The following is a 22,735-nucleotide window of genomic DNA, read 5'->3' as shown; positions in this document are numbered from 1 at the left end:
GTTAAACGCATTCTATGTGCAGACTGGGGCCATTTATGACTCAATCAGTTTTAATGACCACCGAGTGTCCCGGTCGGCCATATCTTGCTCGCTAGACTAGCTAATGCTCTATTTGTAATTCTAGTTTCCATAAATCGACCGTATAACCCTTCAAGGAGAATTTACTAAATTCTCCACTCAACTGCTAGTTGTGTCCACATAACTGTCGCCTAAAGTATTCAAATTTCTATCATTCCCATAACATAGAGTTTAGCATACCTTACTTGGGAAAAACATATCTCCAGATAGAAAATATCATAATTGAAGGAGAGTCATGTAGAACAAATCTTTGCTACAAATCTGATGAAAATTTAGACGATAAGCGGCAGATTGATCTAGATTCAAGCAATAATAACTCAACTTCAAATACTTATGAGATACCACAGTTTTGTAAAGACTAAAATCCAGAATGGTAGTAATGTAAAAATTGTGGAGAATTAAAGGCAGTAATTTTATACAACATTTTCATATCTGATTCCGTTTGTGACGTAAGTTGATATTCTGCTCAGGTAATTGGTGATACGCCAAGCGATTTTCTTTTTTCGCTAAGTCGTAGTTTTCGTCATTTACTTTATAAATTATAGCTATATTATCAAGGGTTTGGGCTACCACTTCGTAGGGGTGAAGGAGTATATCTCCTGGTAAGCGTTGATCGATGATACTTCTAGTTTCGGTCCTAATACCTCTGTATAAGCATTCTAGTAAAACCTTGTTGGTCATCCCCTGAAATGGGCATGGTTCTAATACTTTTTCAAACTACAACCACATTTCCTCAAGAGTCTCATCCTCTACATGCTTAAAGGTATGAGGTATTCCCTGAGGTTTAACACATTCAAGAGGGGATGGTCTGTGTGAAGTCTGCAGTTGTTTTCCATTCTTGTTACTCTGCATAAATACACAATCACACAAAACAAGGAACCACAAAATTAATTTTTTTTTAGTAAAAGCTACATTACAAAGAACTAAAAACTATAAGTAACTACATTTTTACGTGACAACACTCCCTGGCAGTGGCTCCATTTTTATTCTTTGATGCTTTGTTTTTATTTTTAATTTTAGCTCGTGATCAATGACACTAGTGTATAGTCTCAGTTTCTACGAATCGAACCTAGTATAGTAACCCAATTAAGGGTTGAGGTCGTGTCCCATGGAGTGGTAGTGAAGGTAGTAACTACTTAGAGTTTCGTTCTAAATAGTGATAATTAGGACATTTTCGAATACAAAAACAAACAAATTTAATTTGTGACACCAATGTGTCAAATATTGATAAGGGGTTTTGTGACAAGTAATAGAATAGCAAAAAATAAAAAGGAAGATAAAATATGAGAGAGAGAGAGAGTTCTTGGGTGTGATTGCTATATGTGAAGATAAAAGTGGTGGGCGTATGCTTTAGGTAGCTAATTTCGCAAGGCAATGGTGATTAGTCTATGCTTTAGGTCAAAAGGATGTTCGTTCTAAGGAAATTTACCCCATATCACATGGGTTCTTCTCAGAGACTCACTCGTTTAAACTATCCATCCTACGCCTTATCCGCACTCACACTTTCAATGGTAGTGCTTGAATATGGGACTAGGGCTCACCATCTCTCACTTAACAACATGTCAACCCACTACTTTAGAGATCAGTCTAGTGGTCTTAGTTTCACGACCTATCTGTCGAGTAAGCCGAAAATACATGGGAAGTTTTGTATTTACAGTTACAAACCTATTAGGTTAAACAACAACCACTAGGTGAAATCACCATTAAAATGCAATCTAAGCTACAATCTAGTAGGACCCAACAAATTAATCAACCCATAATCTCATAAGACATGTACACAAATCTTTTCATTTGTTTGGTAATAAATTTTTAAATATTAGTTATCTTATGGAAGAATGATCAATAAATCCTCAAGCTAAAAATATAAGTCGCATAACAACAACAACGACAACTTTTAACTATAGTCTCAATCAAAAATAAAATAAAATAGGCTATGTGAATCCTTATTTATGTATTTGAACTAAACTAATTGGCCTATAGTGACATATATAATAATAAAGTAAAATAGTAATTTAAATACATATAGATAATAGTACTTGTAGTAGTAGTATTAGAAGTTCTCTAACATGTTTGACGTCTCATTTCATTTTTATGATTATATCTAAGACATCAAAGTTTGAATGGATAATGAAATTATAAATTGTGCATGAATCTTTGAATAAACATCTTTGTATTATGATTATGTAATAAGATTTGAATGCTAAAATATAAGCCTGCTTATAATTGTTCATCTCTCAAGTTAACATTTTCCTTAGAAATAGAATCTTTTTAAATTTAGTTTTCAAAAAAAAATATTAATTTATATAAATTAAAATTCTAATTTAGGATGAAACATTCATATTGCATAAATCATTGATCTTGTTACAAAATGTCTAATTGAGGCTGAAAGTTTCACATCATATATATATATATATATATATGTACGTGTGAGGGTGTGTGCGCGCCTACGTGTGTGTAAATTTCTAGCAAAAAAGAATTTTTGATGTTTTTTTAAATTCTTCTCATCCATTTCTCCACAAGATTTACCATTTTGCAAAATATCTAACTATTTTTATCATACTTTTAACTAGGATATCGATAAGCAGTACCTAGTTGATAGTGATGAAGATCCAACATTAATGGACATTTCGATATCTTTTATTACACTAAAAAAAGCAAGCATTGAATTTTTGCAGGTTCGCTTTGAAAAATTTTCTCTAATGATAAGTTTTTTTTCTTCCTTTTAATACATATTCAACAATCTTTTGATGAATAACAAAACAAAAATTTAATGTTAATTTCTTTTTGGAAAGAAGAAAATGATCTTCTATAAAGTGAAAAGAAATGATATGTATGACAACAATATTTATATATGTCATGTCTATAATAATAATATAAACAACAAGATACCTAGTGTAATTTGACGAAATGAGGTATGAGAAAAATAAAGTGTACACAAACCTTATCAACAACTTTGAGGTAAATTAGTTATTTTTGATAAACCCTTAGCTCCAAAAAGAAATACTCCAAAGAAGTGTGTTTGTGTGTATATATCTATATATAATTTGTGTTTGCGTGCGTGCGCGTGTGTCTATGTAAATTCCTAGCAAAGGATCAATTTTTATTTATTTTTTGGAAAGTCCTCTCAATTACTTCACACATTTATTCATTTTTAAAAATATCTAATTATTTTTTCATACTTTTGAATAGAATATGGATAAGCAGTACCAAGTTGATGGTGATGAGGATACAACATTAATGGACGTTCCGATATCTTTTATTGCATTAGAAAAAGCTAACACTGATATTTTTCCGGTTCGCTTTGCAAAAGTTCCTCCAATTATAAGTTGTTTGTTTTTTTCCTTTTAATACATATATGAAAATATTTTGACTATTACATAATCAAATTCTAATTTTATTTCTTTTTTATAACAAGAAAAATGTTCTTCTCAAAATTTTAAAGATGTGATATGTATCTCAACAATATTTAAATACTTCATTTGAATAATATTACTACTACTAATAACAATAATAATAAAAGACAACAAACATAGTTTTCACCCTATAGTCAATTTCAAAGATGTTTTCAAGCATTTGTTTTTTTAACTAACAACTTAGATTTCACGAGAACTCATTGGTTCTTGCATCAAACGTTTTAAAATGATAAACTATGATGATATTGATGTTTACTTGATGGTTTATGATGGAAAAATCTATGAACCCATATTTCTCTAAATTCCTAAATTTGACCTTATGAAGTGGGTTTGTTTAATACAAAAAATGATGATAGATCCATGTGTAGAATACTTTAGATTTTTCATTTGTATCATTATCTATGTCTTATCATGGTGAAGTGTTGGTGAATAGAGGAATTGTGATTATAGCCTCGAAAGGGGAAAGTTTGACCTAATTTCATGTGAATGTAAAATTGCTATAGAATTGTGATAGATTTATGTGTGATCCACTTATGGTGGAGGTGTTTACTTTCTTTGTACATTGTGATTATGTCCATGAAGGCATATGGTGTGGGAGTAAAGAATTATCATGAGATTTTATTGAGGAACGTGATGTAAAGCATGCGTGTGAAATAAAGGACAAAGTGATCAAGTAATATAGAATGTGAATGCACTGTGATTGAAAGTATACACTTACTAAATACTATTGAATTGGTAGGCTTATGCATCTTATTCTTGTATAAATGAATGTAAAGTTATATGTGTCTTGAATTAGAAGGCTAGTGCATCCTCTTCTAGACTGGAATGTATTTTGATTTATATGTCTAAATGAATGAATTAATGAATGTCTAGTATCGAATAGATCTAGATATGGTGCCCTTTCAGTAAATGAATAAATGATTTCTAGACTATGTATTGGACAAGCAGACCTAATCTTGGTGCCCCTTTATGATGAGTCTAGAACCCTATGTGAATGATGAACTTTGTATCCGTAGGCCCAAAATGTAAGGCAACCTTCTTGGAATGTCAATGAGCTATCCTTAATGAACCTCGATCGGTAGACCTATTAGTTGTATCCTTCTTGGTAGAAGTACTATGAGTTGGTAGAACAAATGTTGGTGCTTTATTTTTTTTCACCAATGTGAATGAAACTAATTTATGGGAAATAAGGGTAAGCACTGAGTGGATATGGTTAAGATGGTGTCTCTATCAGAGTGAAAGGCTACAGAATAATGTACATCTTGTGATATCCTCTAAACAAACATGTGATCTGTACTAGTTCTACGCTTTCAAAGTAGAAAAACTCTTTAGGGTGTGTGGGGATAGAACACTGGACTCCATGTCTAGCGTGCATGGACCCTGTCGGTTAATTCCTATTCCCATCATTTGGGATGTGCACTCTAGTTACTTGATAGGTACTACAACGTGCAGGTAGTAATATGAGATGTTATCTACACATGGCACGAGTATGCTTTAAAGGTGCTAGAGTGAGTTCCCTTAGTCTTCATGACTAATGTGAAGGTCCTCTAAATGAAGTTAATAATGAATGGTCGATTAATTGTCTCTACAATGTGATGTATGTTTCTCATATATTGATAAAATGAGTTACTTTGCATGTTATGTTGAAAAATAAAGGTTCTTGTCTAAATGTAGCCTTGAGGAAACTTATGTGTGAAATGAAAAAGTAGTATGGACTGCCACTTGTAAGGACCTACATACTTGGGATTGGGCTTCCCTTTCTTACAAAATATCATCACCTCTCTTCATGGGTAACAAATTCAGAAAACCAGTCAGTGATTTCCAACTCTAAGTCCCTTCTCTTTATATGTGCATAGTAATTCTGATGACTTTGAGTTAGTTTTAGTATATATTTGCTAAAATGAACTTTCTCCATCGACTCATGATCCAAATCTCACCTTAATAAAGTTGCATCTCCCACTTTGAATGACCAAACAAAGGACTTGTATCTACGCCCATATAATGCCTCAGAATTGCCCATCTGAAACTGGAATAAAAGGTATTATTAAAGGTGAATTCTATAAGAGGTAGGTGATTATCCCAAATTCTCTTTAAATCTAAAACGAATACTCTCGACATGTCCTCTATGGTCTGTATATCTACGGTTAAAATATTGTACCGAGATTTACTTCATTAACAAGCCCTTTTCGAAATGATTTCCAGAAATCAGAGGTAAATCGAGGACCCCCTATATGTGATGATAAAGAAAAGGGAACCCCATGCAACCTTAGTATCTCACTGATTTGAAGTCTGGTAAAATCCTCAGCTGAATTTATAGTCTTGACAGCCAAGAAGTGAGTTAACTTATTGACTTTGTCCACTATCACACAAATAGAGTCATATTTTTGCGAGTAAGATGTGAACCCATAACAAAATCCATGTATATCACTTCTCACTTTGATGTAGGAATGTTAATATCTTGAGTCCCACCTATTCATTTTTGATGTTATACTTTAAATTTTTGACAGTTAGGACACTTAACCACCAAATCTATGATGTTTCTCTTTATGTTGTTGCATAAAAAGACTTCTCACTGATTACGATACATCTTCGTTTAACTTTGATAAATATAATATGTGGAATTATGTGCTTTTATAAGGATTTGCTTCCTCAAATCATCCATATTAGGAACAAATAAGTGACTTTAATAACAAAGCACAAGATCACCCCTTTCGGAGAAAACCTCAACTCTTTGCTGATTAACTGAACCTTTCAACTGATATAATATAGGATCAATATCCATTTTTAACATAACCTCCACTACCAAGAAAGATTCTGACACATTCTGAACTATCCCACGAGTGAACATCGTTTGCTAATTCTTTCTTCTCTTCTGGAATATGTGCTAGACTACCCATTGATACTCTGCTGAGGGTGTCAACCAATATATTTGACTTACTCTAATGATAGAACCTATACATGTCATAGTGTTTAGGAAATTCAATCCATCTCCTCTGATGAATATACAACGTTTCTGGTTGAACACATACTAGAGGCTCTTATGATATGTGAACATATCAACATTAACACCAAACAAGTAGTGTCTCCAAATTATTAGGGATAACACTACAACTTCAATATCAAGGTCATGAGTCGGGTAGTTCTTCTCGTAGACCTTATGTTTTTAAGAATTAGCTATGACCTTACCTTACTGCATCAACACATAACCTGGCTGACCCTAGATTGATCACAATAAACCACAATAGCGTTTAACCAATTTCATAGAGCCAAGACAAGAGTTCTCGTCAACATGGTTTTCAGTTATGACAAGATTTTCACATGCTCGTTGGACCACTAAAACTTTACCTTCTTATCAGTAAACTTGGTTAATGGGGAAGCTATGGACAATCCTTCAACAAACCTCTGGTATTAACCAGCCAAATCCTAAAAACTTCTAATATTAGTTTGAGTGGTGGGTCTGATATAATGTTGTACTGCCTCATTTTTGTGAGAACCCACTCGGATCCCTTTGCAGGAAACCACATGACTAAGGAAAGATACAAATTGTTATCAAAATTAAAATTTGATGAACTTAGCGAATATTTGGCGATCTTTGAGAATTTATTGACCAACTATCAGATGATTCACATGCCCTTCCTTACTCCAAGAATACATGAGGATATCATCGATAAAGACGGAGATTTAAAGTCCAAATAGTGTTTGAAAACCCTATTCATTAAGTCCATGAAAAGTACAATATCATTGATTAGTCTTAAAGATATAATTACAAAATTCATATTGTCTATATCGAGTACTGAAGGTTATCTTTGGGCATTTATTATCTCTGACTCTGTGATTATAGCTGAATCTGAGGTCTATTTTAGAAAAAAATAACTATTACCCTGGGATGAGATACTTATTCTTCATTTTGGCTATGTTCATATGACTATAATCAATGCATATTATGAGAGAATCATCTTTCCTTCTTATGAACAATATTAGATCACCATATATAGAGATAGCGGGTCAGATGAAGACCTTTTATAAAAGTTCTTTATACTATCTTTTCAATTTCTTTAGCTTAGATTTTGACATTATGGAAGGAGGAATCAAGATAGGCTTGGTATATAGAAGCAGATTTATTCTGATGTTATTACCCTTTCGGGACACTGGGAAGATCTTTTGAAAAAACTTCTGGCAACACTTCTAGAAAATCATTTACGATTACGGCTGACTAAAGAGTTGGGGTTTCAAAGTACTAATCCTTAACCAGATTAAGAAAATATATATACCCATTAGAAATCATTTTCATAAGATTAAGGTAATAGATAACATGACCAAATGAAATTATTTACTATCCTTCCACTCTTAGACTGTCTCATTCAGAATCTAAAATTGATATCCTAGTTCTGTAATCAACTGAGTCATAAGAAGAATGTAACAGATCCATGGCAAAATGATATTGAAATCTATTATTTCTTACTCTACAACGTTTGCTGAGGTGACTTTTTCAAAAATAGTGATAATGCAATTTCTGTATGCCCATCTACCTATAACTGGGTCACAACCTAGAGTAGAGACTCATAAGGATTCTGAAATAGTTTTGGGACTGACAAAAATGTGTAGTTCTATATAAGGAGTGAAAAAAAGGAAAGTGTATCCCATGGATGAAACGTTGCATAAAAATTCTAAATGGATGACTTGCAACAAACCATTGACCACATTAGGATAATCTTCTTTTTCCTCACAAGCTTGAAGAGCATACAATGTTATATGACACTGACCACCATCTCAACTAAATGAAGCACCTAACTGACTAGGGCGACCAATTGAAGCTGCTGAAGTTTTAGATAGATACATGTTACCTCTTGTATTTTACTTGAAGACGATCAATCCTTCAACCTATGCCTGACTAACCACACCCAAAGAACCCTTCTATGCCTGCATGACTCTCTCTTGGATGATTCGTACGTCATACTTGACAAGTTGGGAAATTTTGGTTACGTGAAGCACTCCCTTGTGACATAGAGTCTAATGATCTCCCTTCCCCTTTCTGATCATGTTGAAACATGGGGGACGAAGCGCTAGCTAATTAAATGTGTTGGGTTTGTAGACCTCTACTGAAACATTGAGCGATTTCTACTATGTGGCATCTTCTGAGAGTACTCACAGTTATCCATCCTAGTCTTATTGGTATCCTTTTCCATTTACCTACGCGTATTTCCCTCAACCTGCTGAGAATGAATCATTAGTTATGATATATTCATATATGTAAATAACATGTCCTTTCCGCACTCAGTATTCACCAGATCGGATACTTCAAACAAGAACCTGCTCATTTGTGCTTTTAAATTATCAACCATATGTGGAGCATAACTGGAGAGTTGCGTGAACTTCAGCTTGTATTGTTGGACTACAATAGAATCCTACTTCATGTTTATGACTAATTAGAACTTAGCCTCCCTAAACACTCTCAAGAAGAACCTATCCAAAAAAACTCAAGCAAAGTAGTTTTATGTCACAGGAGCTGCATCCGCACCCTAGTTGTCTTTCCATTATGTGAACAAAATATGACCACATCCTTAAAATGGTAGGATGCCAAGTCCACCTTATCAGTACTATCACTTACATTACAAAAAGAATCTTCTTGATCTCATTAATGAAGCTATGTGGTTCCTCACCTACCTGCAACCCTAGAACTTAGGAGGATTCATAATCACAAAATCTCGAACGATGGTTATAGCTAATCTACCTTCATGGTTTGCCTAAACTAATGTATGTTGATTGTTTTAGTTGGATTCATTTGAGACAAAAGCTAGGTTGCATTCTAGAATTTTGCATTTGTAGCCTCATGTTTCGGGACTGGAGGAACTGTGTTAGCATTTTGAATTACACATTGTGAACAATAAAAATAACAAAATAAGAGAAAATTCATAGAACACCTAGTACCCTCTCCGTTATAGATGTTGTACGCTACACACCCATGCAAGAAGTAGTGCATAGTGCATATCTCAGACACCTAAGACTGTTGAACTGATTCTCTCATATGACGTTTTTCACATCCCACGGCTACCCCATAAACGTATCACGATACCTATGATTATGAGTGACCCCAAGCTAACCTTGAACCTGGCAGATAAAAGGCATACTAAAAAAAATAACTAAGTATATCATGTACTATGCAGAAGCTAAAAGAAGTGGATACTTTGAATGTGGAAACACAATCCGTCTAACTATTTGATATATCATAAGATATTTGTTATGACCAAACAACACTTAACAACTTGAGTTGAACTAATATATTCTCTAAAAAGCGTCTAAGAGAATTGAGTTTCAGGGACATGCCCCTAGCTAACTCTATCAAGACTGAAAACTGAAATAAAGACTTAAAAGTAAAAAATGTGTATTGCCCTTGAAGAATGAGAAATCACCACTAAATTTGATTAATTCAAACTGGGAGTTGGACTAAGAGTGATCTGGATGCTTAATTTCTAAACCTATATCATAAAACAATGTAGTACAAAAGTATGTGTCAGTAATTTGAATGAACAGAGCATGTAGGATGTGTGTATATATAAGCTAAACAAAGTAATAAATTGTTTTGAAGCAAAATTAAACTAAACTGGGTGGAACGGACAAGTACTAATCATGAAGCTAACATACTAAATTGTATAGTGATGTCAATGCAAAAAATATGTAAATGCAATAACATTCTGACAGTGGGAGGTTCGGTTAACCAACATAAACCATGTGAGCCCTTTTTAGGGGTATAGGGTTGACTATGGTGTGGTACTTAAACGAATGCCGAACAAATAGGACTTATGAACCTATGTAGGCACGTTGTTTTGGGACCTAAGGGTACCTGAACTCTAATCCAACTTAGTTCTAAGTCGATTCCCAGATGAATACGAGAAGCTTAAATGGAGTGAAATAATGAGCTTCTCAAAGAACTAATATGCTAACTAAGAATGCAACATATATATACAGAAGATTTGCATTCCAAATTTTGAGGAAAGATTTAGTCTTATTTTCCTTGCATGTATGATTCGTGATATTTTATTAATTTATACAACCTAGGGTTCTTGGTTCTATTCATGTGAATATACTAATTCACGAACAAATCTTCAAAATCTAGAAACCATAGATCTGAAAAGTTTATGAGATATAAAAGAACTAACTTAATTTAAGGGACCTTATAAGTCAAAGAAACAAAAAAGTAAAATCGAACATAAATGCTGATGAAAACTAAACATAAATTCTTTGGATTTTGGGGCTGAACTTGAGGAAAACCTCTACTTGTTCTTGGGAGAAATTATCGCCTCTTTGTAAGATTTTCTTTTTAAGTTGGATGATATTAGGAAAATTAGGATCCTAGGTTATTTCTAACTCGATTATAAGTCTTAGAGTGAGTAAACAAATGTAATTTAGGCATAAAATAACATAGGTTAACTGCATAACTTATAGGGGAAAAGAAAAAAACTACCGTGACTTAAAAGATTATAGTCCTCTTTCACAGGCCCATTCATGGACATTATGAAGCACCACGGGCCGTATGGGAAATCGTGGTTTCTCATAGAATTTGGGGTGGTACAGGGTCATTTTTTAGAGGCGACTTAACGGACCGTGTGGGGTTTAACGGACAGTCTAGTGGTCTGTGGTCCCTCACAAGTCATTGGGTGGTTTTGTTTGTTTTCAACGCCAACTTGGCAGCTCGTCTTGAGTTCCATGGACCTTGTAGTGTTCCTGTTCCTCCATCTTGTTATTGGGTGTGAGACACAATGAGGGTGACGCATCATGGTCTAATTCACGGCATATGCCCTGCTATGGGGTCCAGCGTTCTCCTCTTGTTCAGTCTAAGGTGTTATAGTTTAGTGAAGTTTATTATGATATCTACATTTCATTAGGGTGATATACTTTATTCTTTCTATAATTTTATTTGTTATCGTTATCTGTGGGTTTTAGGTTTTTTTGTCTTGGTGGGACAAAAAGAAAATGATATCAAACACAATTTTCAGTTCGCGACAATGTTTCAAACTATGTATGAATGCATATCGAATATTTCGTATTATCATTTTTGTAATTCATGGTAGCGAGACATATGAAATGATATCATATAGGTTATAACTTCATTTAATGAAGTTGTGATTTTCAATTGGCCTTGTTAGTTATGATATATGGTTCTTAATGAATGTTTGTATTTACTTGTTGGCTTGGGTACAATGCTGGTAGACTAACAATGAATGAATCGGATACCATATTGGTAAACTAATTATGCGTGCTCGGGTACCATGTCGGCACACTAACAGCCAGAGATTGGTTTCTATGAGAGTTTCATGTATATGATTTTTAGTTCGTTGAGAGGACCCAATATTTTCATTGTGATCATGTGAGAGATGTACTTATACATTATTTGACCCAAGTGTTATTGTTTCAAGACACGTGACTCAAAGTCTATGTGGTTGATAATTGTTGTTATGTTATACATTGTTCTATGTTACTATATTGTACTGACCGTTTACATCCATATATTTGTGTCTCCATGTGATCCCACTAGTACTCTATGGTTTGTGTAGTGGTATCCATGTTCTTTTTAATGTTGAGTAAAAGACCTCTTCCGGCGGTTATTTCCAGACCTCTGTTGAGAGATATCTAATTTCTAGGCCAAGGGTGAGCTCCATCTTTCAGGATACCATGAATCCTTCTAAATCATCTTATCCATTTATTCAGGCATAGGCTTATATGTTTTAGTTGATGTTCAGTTTGGAGATTGCGTCTCAAGTTCAACTATTTAGAGTTTTGGTATGATGATTTTAAGTTATGGGGTAATTTTTGCTTCACTATTGTTTTAATTATCTAATTTAGTTTATATGGATTCAATTCTTTAGTAACTTAATTGTTTTCTATATTTTCTTGCCAAGAGTTGGTTTTATTTATACAGTGTTGGTTAGTCCGGGTTAGTCTTTAATTCTCCCACAAGGTTGATTAGTGTTGGTGCCACTCACGGCGGTTTGAGTCGTGAGAATATCATCCTCGTTAGGATGATATAATTTCATTTCAACATAGTTACGAAATTAAATTGATTTATCCATCTAATATTAAAAAACTACATTTAATATTTTCTACAAAAATTTATTTTATCATACATTATAAGAGGATAATAAATTAATACGACATGGTATGCCAACTGAAAAATCTATTGGGAGAAATAATTTGTTTCTAGGGAATAAAGTTATAATTTGATGACTTAATAGGAAAAACAATTAAAATAATTTTAGTGAAAAAAACATTCAAAATAAAGATTACATGAATTTGCCTTTAATGCTACCAACCAAAAAAGTGTTCAAAGAAAAAAAAAGTAAAGACACTAAGTATATATATAGGTAGTTTGTTTTTACCCTAACTTTGCCTTCTCCGCCTTTTGTGTTCATTCTATCATACAAGATTCTTAATCCAGTTAATCGGCCACAAAAAATTTTGAGGTTTACACCTATGCTTTAATTTCATTGATCTATCTATGTATATATATATCTTCTCTTATAAAATTATCTAGGATCTTTTTGTTTTTCTTTTTCTTTGATGTTATTAATATTCTCTTATAATTTTACGTATTCATGTTCTAGTACATCTAGGGAGAATGAGAGAAGCTCGATCATTTTGAGTTTGACCAAATTTTAAAAGAAATAATTATTGATATGGTGGGAATTAATTTTACTTGTTATAGATCTAAAGGTAGTAGCCACTTTTAACAATTTTCTTGGACTGAGAAGTTTTTTAAATTGATTTTCTCCAAATTTCTTAATTTGGTCTAAAATAAATTCAAATATAAGATAATTTTTTTGATCACTAATCTAATGAATCTTGAAAGATGCATGATTACAGTAGATCGAATTTTGATTTTTTATATGGATCTAAGCTTTACATATCTTCTCTCTTTATACCTACAATATATTTTTATTTTAAGAATGAAAGTTCTAATAAAAGTGATTTTATCATCTTATGTTTTACCATTAAAAGAGAAATAATTCTTTTTAGGGGTAAAAATTAATTTAAATTGTTATAGATCTAGAGGTTGTGGGCGCCTTTAAAAAAATTTCTTAAAAACAATGACTTTAAAAAATGATATTTTCTTTCAAAATTTATAACGTTTTTCAAAAGAAAGTTTAATTAAGTCTAGTTTTTTAATGATACAACCAATGTACTTGGTAAATCGTTTGAGCTTCATCACCCACAACAATAAATATTCTTGTTTTTGAATCTATAAATTGATGGACAAACATCTTTTATTTTGACTTTTTATGTGTATGTATTCTAGCACTTTGATTAAGTTCTTATGATATTACTTGACACATAAATATCATTACTAGCAAGATTGATGTTTTTATATATTTTTTTTTAAAAAACAAAGCTATTCTATATCCATCTTACAAAAGATCTTTTTACTTGGTTTTTATTTTCTACCAGGATATGAATAACCAGCACCAAATTTGTGTGGACGAAGATGCAATGTTAATGGATGATTTAGAGGTATGCTTTTGAAAAACATGTCTACTTATAAGGTGCTTAATTTTTCCTTATAAGCAATATACAATATTTTTTAATAGATAATTGAACAACTTTTTTATGATAATTGTGTTATGAAAGAAAAATAATGTTCTTCTCTAGGGCAAAAATAATTCAATCATTTCATGACAACAATATATAAATACTCATACAAATTAAAAGAGGTTAAATATTTGATGTTAAGTTTTGTTGTAGATTGTAGTGATTGATAGTGATGGTAGTAGATGATGGTAGTTGTGGGGTATTGATTGTAATAGTTGGGAATGGTGAACAATGATGATGATGATTGATAGAGATGGAGTATGCAGTCAATGAATTGAATTAATGAACTATAATATTTCAGAAACCTTTGAATTGATATGTAAATTATATGATATTTTGTTATCTAATCATTTATAACTATCAAGACTCAATAGATGGTTGCATCATAAAAAAGATTTAGTAAATGACTTAGGTTCAAACCTAAAAACATAGAGATTTAATAGTTTATATATGAATGATTAATGTTATATCTTTATTAATGCAAACATATGAGGCATAAAAATTAATACTTGCTAGTAGCTACACACATTTACATATTTTTCTGTGTAGTGCAATATCATTAGTTAAATATGCATTATGCCAAAAATGATAAGTCTTCATAGACAACCTTTTTCTTATATATTTAATGCCTCGATTTTCATAGTCTCAACTATGACATGACCAAACTATCTCAAATGATAACAACCATCATTGATCTAGTTACATAATATATGTTATTGATGAATACACATTTTTGAAGCCTTTTTTTTTCATTTTTGTATCATTTTGATCACGTTCTTAAAATATTACTTTAAACATAGTATACGAATAGTTGATATCTTTTTTTAGAACCTTCTTCGTCACTTCATAAAAGTTTTAAAATTACAAAGTTTTAACTAACTTTTTTAAATTTGCAACATGGATATGGATAAGCAGGACAAAGTTGGTGGTCAAGATTCAACATTGATGGAAGTTCCCATACCTTTACTTGAATGTCAAGAAACAAAATATGATGTTGTTGAGGTAAGTTTTAGAAATCCAATTACAAGGTGTAAGTTTTCGTCCTTTTCTGATATGCACAAAATATTTCGATGGAATCTACACTAAATAAGGTATCCCTTTTCCTTAGGATTACAAGGTAGATTAGGAATTGTAGTCAAAGCAGGAGACGAGCTACATATTCCAATAGGATGAAACTATTTATCACGAATATAGTAATCTTAAGACTTGTATGACCACGACCATCATGTATCTTCTTAAAATGTGCATAAGATTGATCAACATTCATTTTTTTTTATTTTATATATTAGGTATTCTATCTCTTAGATTATCTTCTTAAACAGTTACTTGATATATCCACACAAACGTGTAGCAAGTGAGCAATTTTTATCTCTTTTAGAAAACTATGCATTATTTCACACAACTTTTTGTTTTACTAAATATCTAACTACTTTTTTCTTATTGTCTTTTAGAATATGGATAAACAACGAAAAGATGGTGATGATAAGGATGCAATATTAATGGAAGTTCCAACATATTTTATGGCACATGATGAATCAATAGCCAATGTTTTAGAGGTATGATTTTTAAGATTTTCTCCAATTATAAAGTTGTAGTTTATTTTTTACAAGTCATTTAAAAAATATTTTTATGGATTCTTGAGAAATTTTTAATGCCAATTGTGTGATAAAATAAAGAACAATATTCTTCTCTATATCTAAAACATATGACATGTATTCCAACAACATTTTTCAAATATGTCATACATCTAATAATAATTTAAATATGTACTCTTTCCGTTTAAATTTATATGATTTAGTTTGACTAAAAACAATTATGGAAAATATTGAATATTTAGGTTCCAAATCATCATTAAAAAAATGAAGTTTTATACATAATAGTACCTTTATGAATATTTTGCCAAATAAGGTAAAACCAACATGGTAAATGGTAAATTATCTAATTAAACATTTTCAAATTAAACACATATGTTATATTTTAAAACTGATTTAACAAAGTGTTCCATATAAAATGCAACACATGGAAAATTGATTCTTTGATGCTTAATTTTTGTTTTTAGCTTTAGATCATGACCGACAACACTAGCCTACAGTTTGAGTGTCTACGAATCGAAACTATTATAGTAACCCAACCAAGGGTTAGGGTCGTGTCCCAAGGGAGTAGTAGTGAAGGTAGTAGCTACTTAGAATTCCGTTCTATATAGTGAGATTTTAAGACATTTTCAAATATTAACACAATTAATTTGTGATACAAAATTGCCAATTATTGAAAGGGGTTTTGTCACAAGTAGTAGAATAGTAAAAATATAAAGGAAATCAAGTATGGTAGAGAGTTATTGGGGTGTGATCTCTATATGTAAAGATAAAAGTGGTGGACATATGATTTCTGTAGCTAATTTTGCAGGAATATGGTGACTAGGCTAAGCTTTAGGTGAATGCAAGTTCCTTCTTGAGAAACTTAACCCATATCAAATGGTTTCCTCTCGGACACCCACTCGTCTAAACTATCTAGCCTATGCCTTATCCAAACTCGCTTTTTGAATAAAGGTGTTTGGGTATCGAACTAGGGCTCACCCTCTTGCGCATATCGACCCATTCCTTCGGAGATCAATCTAGTGGTCTTAGTTTCACGACTTCTTCCTCGAGAAAGCCAAAAGACATTGGTTAGTTTCGTTTTTGAAACTATAAACCCATAATTGCTAAATCACACCCCAAGAAAAGGGTGTTATTAGCCACATATCAAGTAATAATCAAATATGCTCAAAATGATAATGAAATCAAGTGGGTATTAGAGATTACACCTTAAAAGTAGCAAAGGTAGGTAAATGGAGAAGACCCACTTCAAAAATTAGAAGATGAACTTCTTTCGGCAAGCTTCCACAAAGCCCTCTACAAATTTAGAGAGAACTTATGAAAAAAAATTCTAAAATAAAATATCAAGTGTAAAATTGTTTTACGCTCTAATTTACTATATCTAAATAATAAAAGAGGTCAATATTCATAGACTTCACAATTGTACAGGAAAATCTTTTCGGAGCAGTTAGTCATTATTCGTTGTATCGCCCTTTTTTGAGTTTATCGCCATTTGCACGATGCCTTCCTTATCTATGAGTTCTGGATGAATCGGCGGTAATATTCTTCTTCATGGAACTGATCGACGAAGAGTCGGCTTATTATTTTTGTCACCTTTTAATCCACTTCCTTCAGGCTCACTTGCTATGACAGAAGGAAAAAAACTTTTCTATTTGGCAGATCGCCAAGTGTGCTTGGCGATGCACACCTTTGTATCTTCAGCTCTTTTTTTCCGTTTTTTTCCTTTATACGCCTAAGTGTCCATGCTCCTACCGAATCCACAAATACCTAAAACTTAGGAGCTTTTATCATAAATTGAGATAAAATAAATAATCAAGGACCTTATATGCATTAAATAAGTCCATAGATAAGTCCAATTTGAGGACTCATGAACACCCCCAACTTAATCTTTTGCTTGTCCTCAGATAAAATTAAGTTCATCCGTTTAAGTAAGATATCTCAAATAGTGCTACACAAAACGCAATCGTTAATACGCACAACAATACTTAAATTTCTCATGCATACCTCAGTTGTATATTCAAAGATTCAAGTTGTGACACACCATTACCAAAGATTCTCGAGCTCACAATATTGTCTTCTAATAAAAGTTCATGCTCAACAAATGTATCTACATGACCTTACACAAAGAATGATTCCATTTTCATACATGTAGATTTATTAACTTAAGGTCATGAATCTGATACAATACTCACACTCCCAAAGAGGGGGTACAATGCATGTTTTCACCCACAGGTTTGCCCTTATTTTCCAATTGACTTTCGTTTCGTTCAATCAAGATAAAAAATGTCTTTCTAAGAAATTTAATGGCGGCTGAGTACAAAGGTATGGTCATTTAGGCTCGGTGGATTTTTTCTCAATGAGATGTGAATGTCTCAACACATCTTCTTTGTTAATTGATAAATTCTTAGTCAAGTGCCTTTAAGTCATTGTTTCATTCTTCTCCATGGATTGCTTGGAAATCTGATTTCTTTTTGTGCTTTTATTCCACAACCTTCTTATTCATTCTTCTCTTTTTGTTTCCTTTTTTCATGTATGAAGGGTTTCCATATCTACGCAATACCATGGGTTTGTAAGACTTTTCCTGCCCTTCTTGACTTCTCCTTTCCCTTCTTACCACACCCCCAACTTAGGCTTTGGCCTATGTTGGTTATTCACTTATATTACATATCAAGTGGATTATACGTGATGGATACCATAAGGTCTTCGTGTCATAAATTTTTTCCAAAGAAGAGGTAAGGCTCAAAGGGTGTTCAACTGAGTTTCACACGCTCACAGTGTACGCCACAAAAGAGGTATATGTCAAAATTGGCTCAGACTCTTTGATTAGAGCCTAAGATCATCTCAAGAGGACACCTTTCTAAATCAATCAGACTAACTAATTAGGAAAATTCTACGTTTATTCATCCAAGGTTCAAAGTAAGATCATCACAAAAAACATTGACACTTAGGTAAAATAAGACAACAATTTTTTGCTGGTGTACAATGGTCGTTGCAAAAGAATCAATTCAATAGTTGTTTAATGACTGCGAGATCTTAAGAGTTCACATATTGGCTATGTAACTTCATTCATTTTTGTGGTACCCGCACATTCATGTTTGATCGATAGAGGGCACCTTTTAAGTTATCGGTATGATTTAAACCAAGACTTAAATTTGTACAATAACTACAAGTTTCATCACAAGAGGGGCAAATTTTCGAAAGTAAACTTTTAGGAAGGGTCAAAATTATTTTGAAATTAAGACCCCAAAAAGCGAGCCATAAGCTCAACAATCCACAAAAATAAGATTTTAAAACATAATTTGAAAAAGACAACCCATCTCAAAACATGCAAAAATTCAGCTTAACAAAACAAGGTGGGCCTCACCCTACTACAATAAAAAGAATTTGTCCTCAAGTGCAGTTCATATGATACACAGAAGTTAATTCAAAGTTATATGGAAGAGAGAGTAAGGAAAGAAATCCTGTTCATGTTGTTTTTTCCGTGTGTTGGTGTGTTTCCCCCTATTGAAGATAGCAGGGTGTTTACTCCTGATAGAAACTAGTACTGCTGCCCCCCTTCAAGATTTGTTCTATCTCATTGGTTCCTTGTCAGCAGTATCAGGTGTGTCCTCAGTGATGTAGCTTTTTGTAGCAGTCCATGTTCATGTTTAGTCACTCGCCGACACATAAGGATGGACTTCACCTAGTCTATTTATGTTTTCATTATCGTGATCACATCCTTTTATGTTGCATCTTATCAATGGTTCTTTCGATAAGTTTGCACACACCCACTCTTGCCTGAAGTTCATCAATAGTTGTTTTTAGTGGTATAACAACAATAGTCAGAGCAATCTCGATCATTCCTACAATAGAGGTTTCTAGGGCAATTATTCGATGATACGGAGTCTGAGCAAGTTCTATTATTCTGTAAAGCATAGCTTGTGTGACGTAAACCTGACGTGCGATGATAGCGGTAAGTTTATTTCTAATCATAGTAGGAACTTTCCATGTTGTATTAGTTGTATGGTCTTTTGAAACCGTTCCCTTTAACATGTTCTCCTACTGATCCTTAAGGTATTCTTCTTCAATTCTTCTAATGTCAGTGAATGATGTAGGAGTGATTAACATATTCCTTTGAGCTTCTTTAGGTACTTGAGCTTTATGCACAATTTAGTGATCAATACTGGGAAAGAAATTGATGTGTTGCATCATTTTAAGATCATGCGGATCTCGAAACGTATGATCTCCCCCAAATGGAATTGAATTCTATCAATAAAGCATCCTAGGCATGTGGCCCTTGCAGGATGTATGATAGATTCATTTTGTGAAGGCATGATTGAGCTACTTATAAAACCAAAACCAATATCGAGCTACTACATTTAGTCTTTTCTTTTCAATTGTTTTGCCAGCCCTTAATCAATTTAGGGTACCATATGAAATTAGGGGAGCTAACCAATCTTTCATGTTATCCAGTGATATTGCTTTGGATAGGTGTTTGCATGCTTCCTCCATGTGTTTAGGACGACCTAAGATAACATTAATACTGTCGAGATCATACTGGACTGTCGTCCCCCGTACTAATACAAAATTGATTGGCTTAACTATTGCTACATGTTTCATTCCCAATTGAATCAGAGATTTATATGATGTGTAATACTCCCGAACCAGACTTAGAATGTATGAGACACGCGACTTAGTGAAAACCTGGAAGTGATGACACTTCTGTGTGCTCATAATTTCAGGATATATACCAATCACCCCATCTATGGATAAGAGTTTTTCATCAAGAATAATTCTGAACCCATCATCCTTTGCCCTATTTAATGATTTTGGTTGGGGAATCGGGATATCTTTGTCATTTCTACTTTAAGTAAGTATCTTCATTTTGGCTCTCTCTGTGCATATCCGTGTATTTTATGTACCCCCAGTTGCTTTTCCTTGAGGAGGTGTTAGTTTTTGTATAACTTTAGATCTGGCTATACCTGCAATCATAATAAGATTCAGATGTTGTTAGTAGGATTCAACTGGGCTTTGGTTGATATGTAAACAAAATCTGTTTGGGAAACTATATATAATATTCAGCGACTCAAACTCTCTATGCCGACTGTTAAACGCATTCTATGTGCAGACAGGGGCCATTTATGACTCAATCAGTTTTAATGACCACCGAGTGTCCCGGTGGGCCATATCTTGCTCTCTAGACTAGCTGATGCTCTATTTGTAATTCTAGTTTCCATAAATCGACCTTGTAACCCTTCAAGGAGAATTTACAAAATTCTCTACTCAACTGCTAGTTGTGTCCACATAACTGTCGCCTAGAGTATTCAAATTTCTATCATTCCCATATCATAAAGTTTAGCATACCTTACTTGGGAAAAACATATCTCCAGACAGAAAATATCATAATTGAAGGAGGGTCATGTAGAACAAATCTCTGCTACTACTCTGATGAAAATATAGGCGATAAGCGGCAAATAGATCTAGATTCAAGCAATAATAATTCAACTTCAAATACTTATGAGATAGCACAGTTTTGTAATAACTAAAATCTAGAATGGTAGTAATGTAAAAATTGTGGAGAATAAAAGGCAGTGATTTTATACAACATTTTCATATCATATTCCGTTGGTGACGTAAGTTGAAACTCTGCTCAGCTAATTGGCGATACGCCAAGTGATTTCTTTTTTAGCTGAGTCGTATAGAACCTCCAGCTTATTTGTAGAGTTAAAAAGCGGACATTATCTCAATCAGCAATCAAGTTGGCTCTTTGCCAACATAATTTATGTGCCACAAACTGTTTCCTTCAGAAGCCCTCCACTCATGAATCTACAAAATCAAAACACCCTAAATTTAAATAAGATATTTAAAATACTTAAAGGGTTTTGGGTTGCCTCCCAAACAACTCCTTAGTTAACGTTATGGCACGACGCCAGTCAACCTTTATTGTTCTTCTTTGAGTTCACCCATGCTATAGTTAGGCGAGCCTCTCGCGAATGGTGGATGACGACATGGTATCAACTCAATAATTTTATCATCTTGATGTCGAATGATTATATTTTTTGGGTTGTTGCGTCATACAACATTTCTATGTTATTTTTCAGCTCATTCACCATTTTATCTTGTGTTTCTATCTCCTTCAGTCGCTTGGATAGATTGTCTACTTAAGCTATTGTCACGACCCAAAAATGGGCGTGATGGCACTCGTCTTATCCCACCAAGACAAGTCAGCCTAAAACTCAACCATTACAATAAAGTGCGGAAGTAAAATATAAGTAACTTAATAAAAACCCCAAAACCTGGTAGTCACGTGTACAAGCCTCTAAAGTATTACAATTGATTCAAAAGAAAACTCAAGTCTCAAATGAAGTTGTTTCTAGAATAGAACAAGATCATAATTAAGGAGATAAAAGTCTCCTGCGATGGAAACAGCTACCTGACAAATCTCCAAGAAGCCTCGGAAAAGAAGAGAATGACAAGTACAACAAAAATCCAGGCTCATAACCTACAAAAATTTGTAGAAGCAAAGGGTGAGTACCAAACCACACGGTACTCAGCAAGTAAACCTCTAAACACAAGGTAAGGGGATGAAATACGGGTACTCCTACCACCCCCAACAGAACCTCCACAACTACAACCTGCATTAAAAGTCAACCCAACCTAACAACTCACAGTTTACGTAACACGTAGCTCAACAACAACACTTAGACAAATTACATATCCTCAACAATAACACTTTAACAAATTACATCTCCTCAACAACAACACTTCAACAAATTATATATTCTCAACAACAACACTTCAACAAATGACATATCCACAACAACAAGCTCAGTATTCATCAATAACAAGTTCCACAGAAAGGCATTCACAAGATCAGCAAAATACAGCATCAAGTTCACTAATGATAAGTATGTGCAATGCAATGGAATGTAATGTCAAGTATAATGATGCATGTCTGACCTAGTGATACACACCCGCTGTCTCTCAGTCCGGGACCCATGGGGGACATATCTGTCCATGCATCTGTCGCGGCGCACGACACGACCCTCGATAATAGTAACCATCGCGGCGCGCGATACGTCCCTCGAAATA

At 33.4% G+C, this 22,735-nt stretch overlaps 1 pseudogene; it reads left to right on the top strand.

The window, feature by feature from the left end:
• Positions 1-3,270: 3,270 nt before the first annotated feature.
• Positions 3,271-22,735, top strand: part of LOC107023941 — a 34,558-nt pseudogene continuing 15,093 nt past the window's right edge.

This window comes from Solanum pennellii, chromosome 1, assembly GCF_001406875.1.
Source record: "Solanum pennellii chromosome 1, SPENNV200".
In the NCBI taxonomy this organism is placed as follows: Eukaryota; Viridiplantae; Streptophyta; class Magnoliopsida; order Solanales; family Solanaceae; genus Solanum; species Solanum pennellii.
This window is presented reverse-complemented; position numbering and strand designations above follow the sequence as displayed.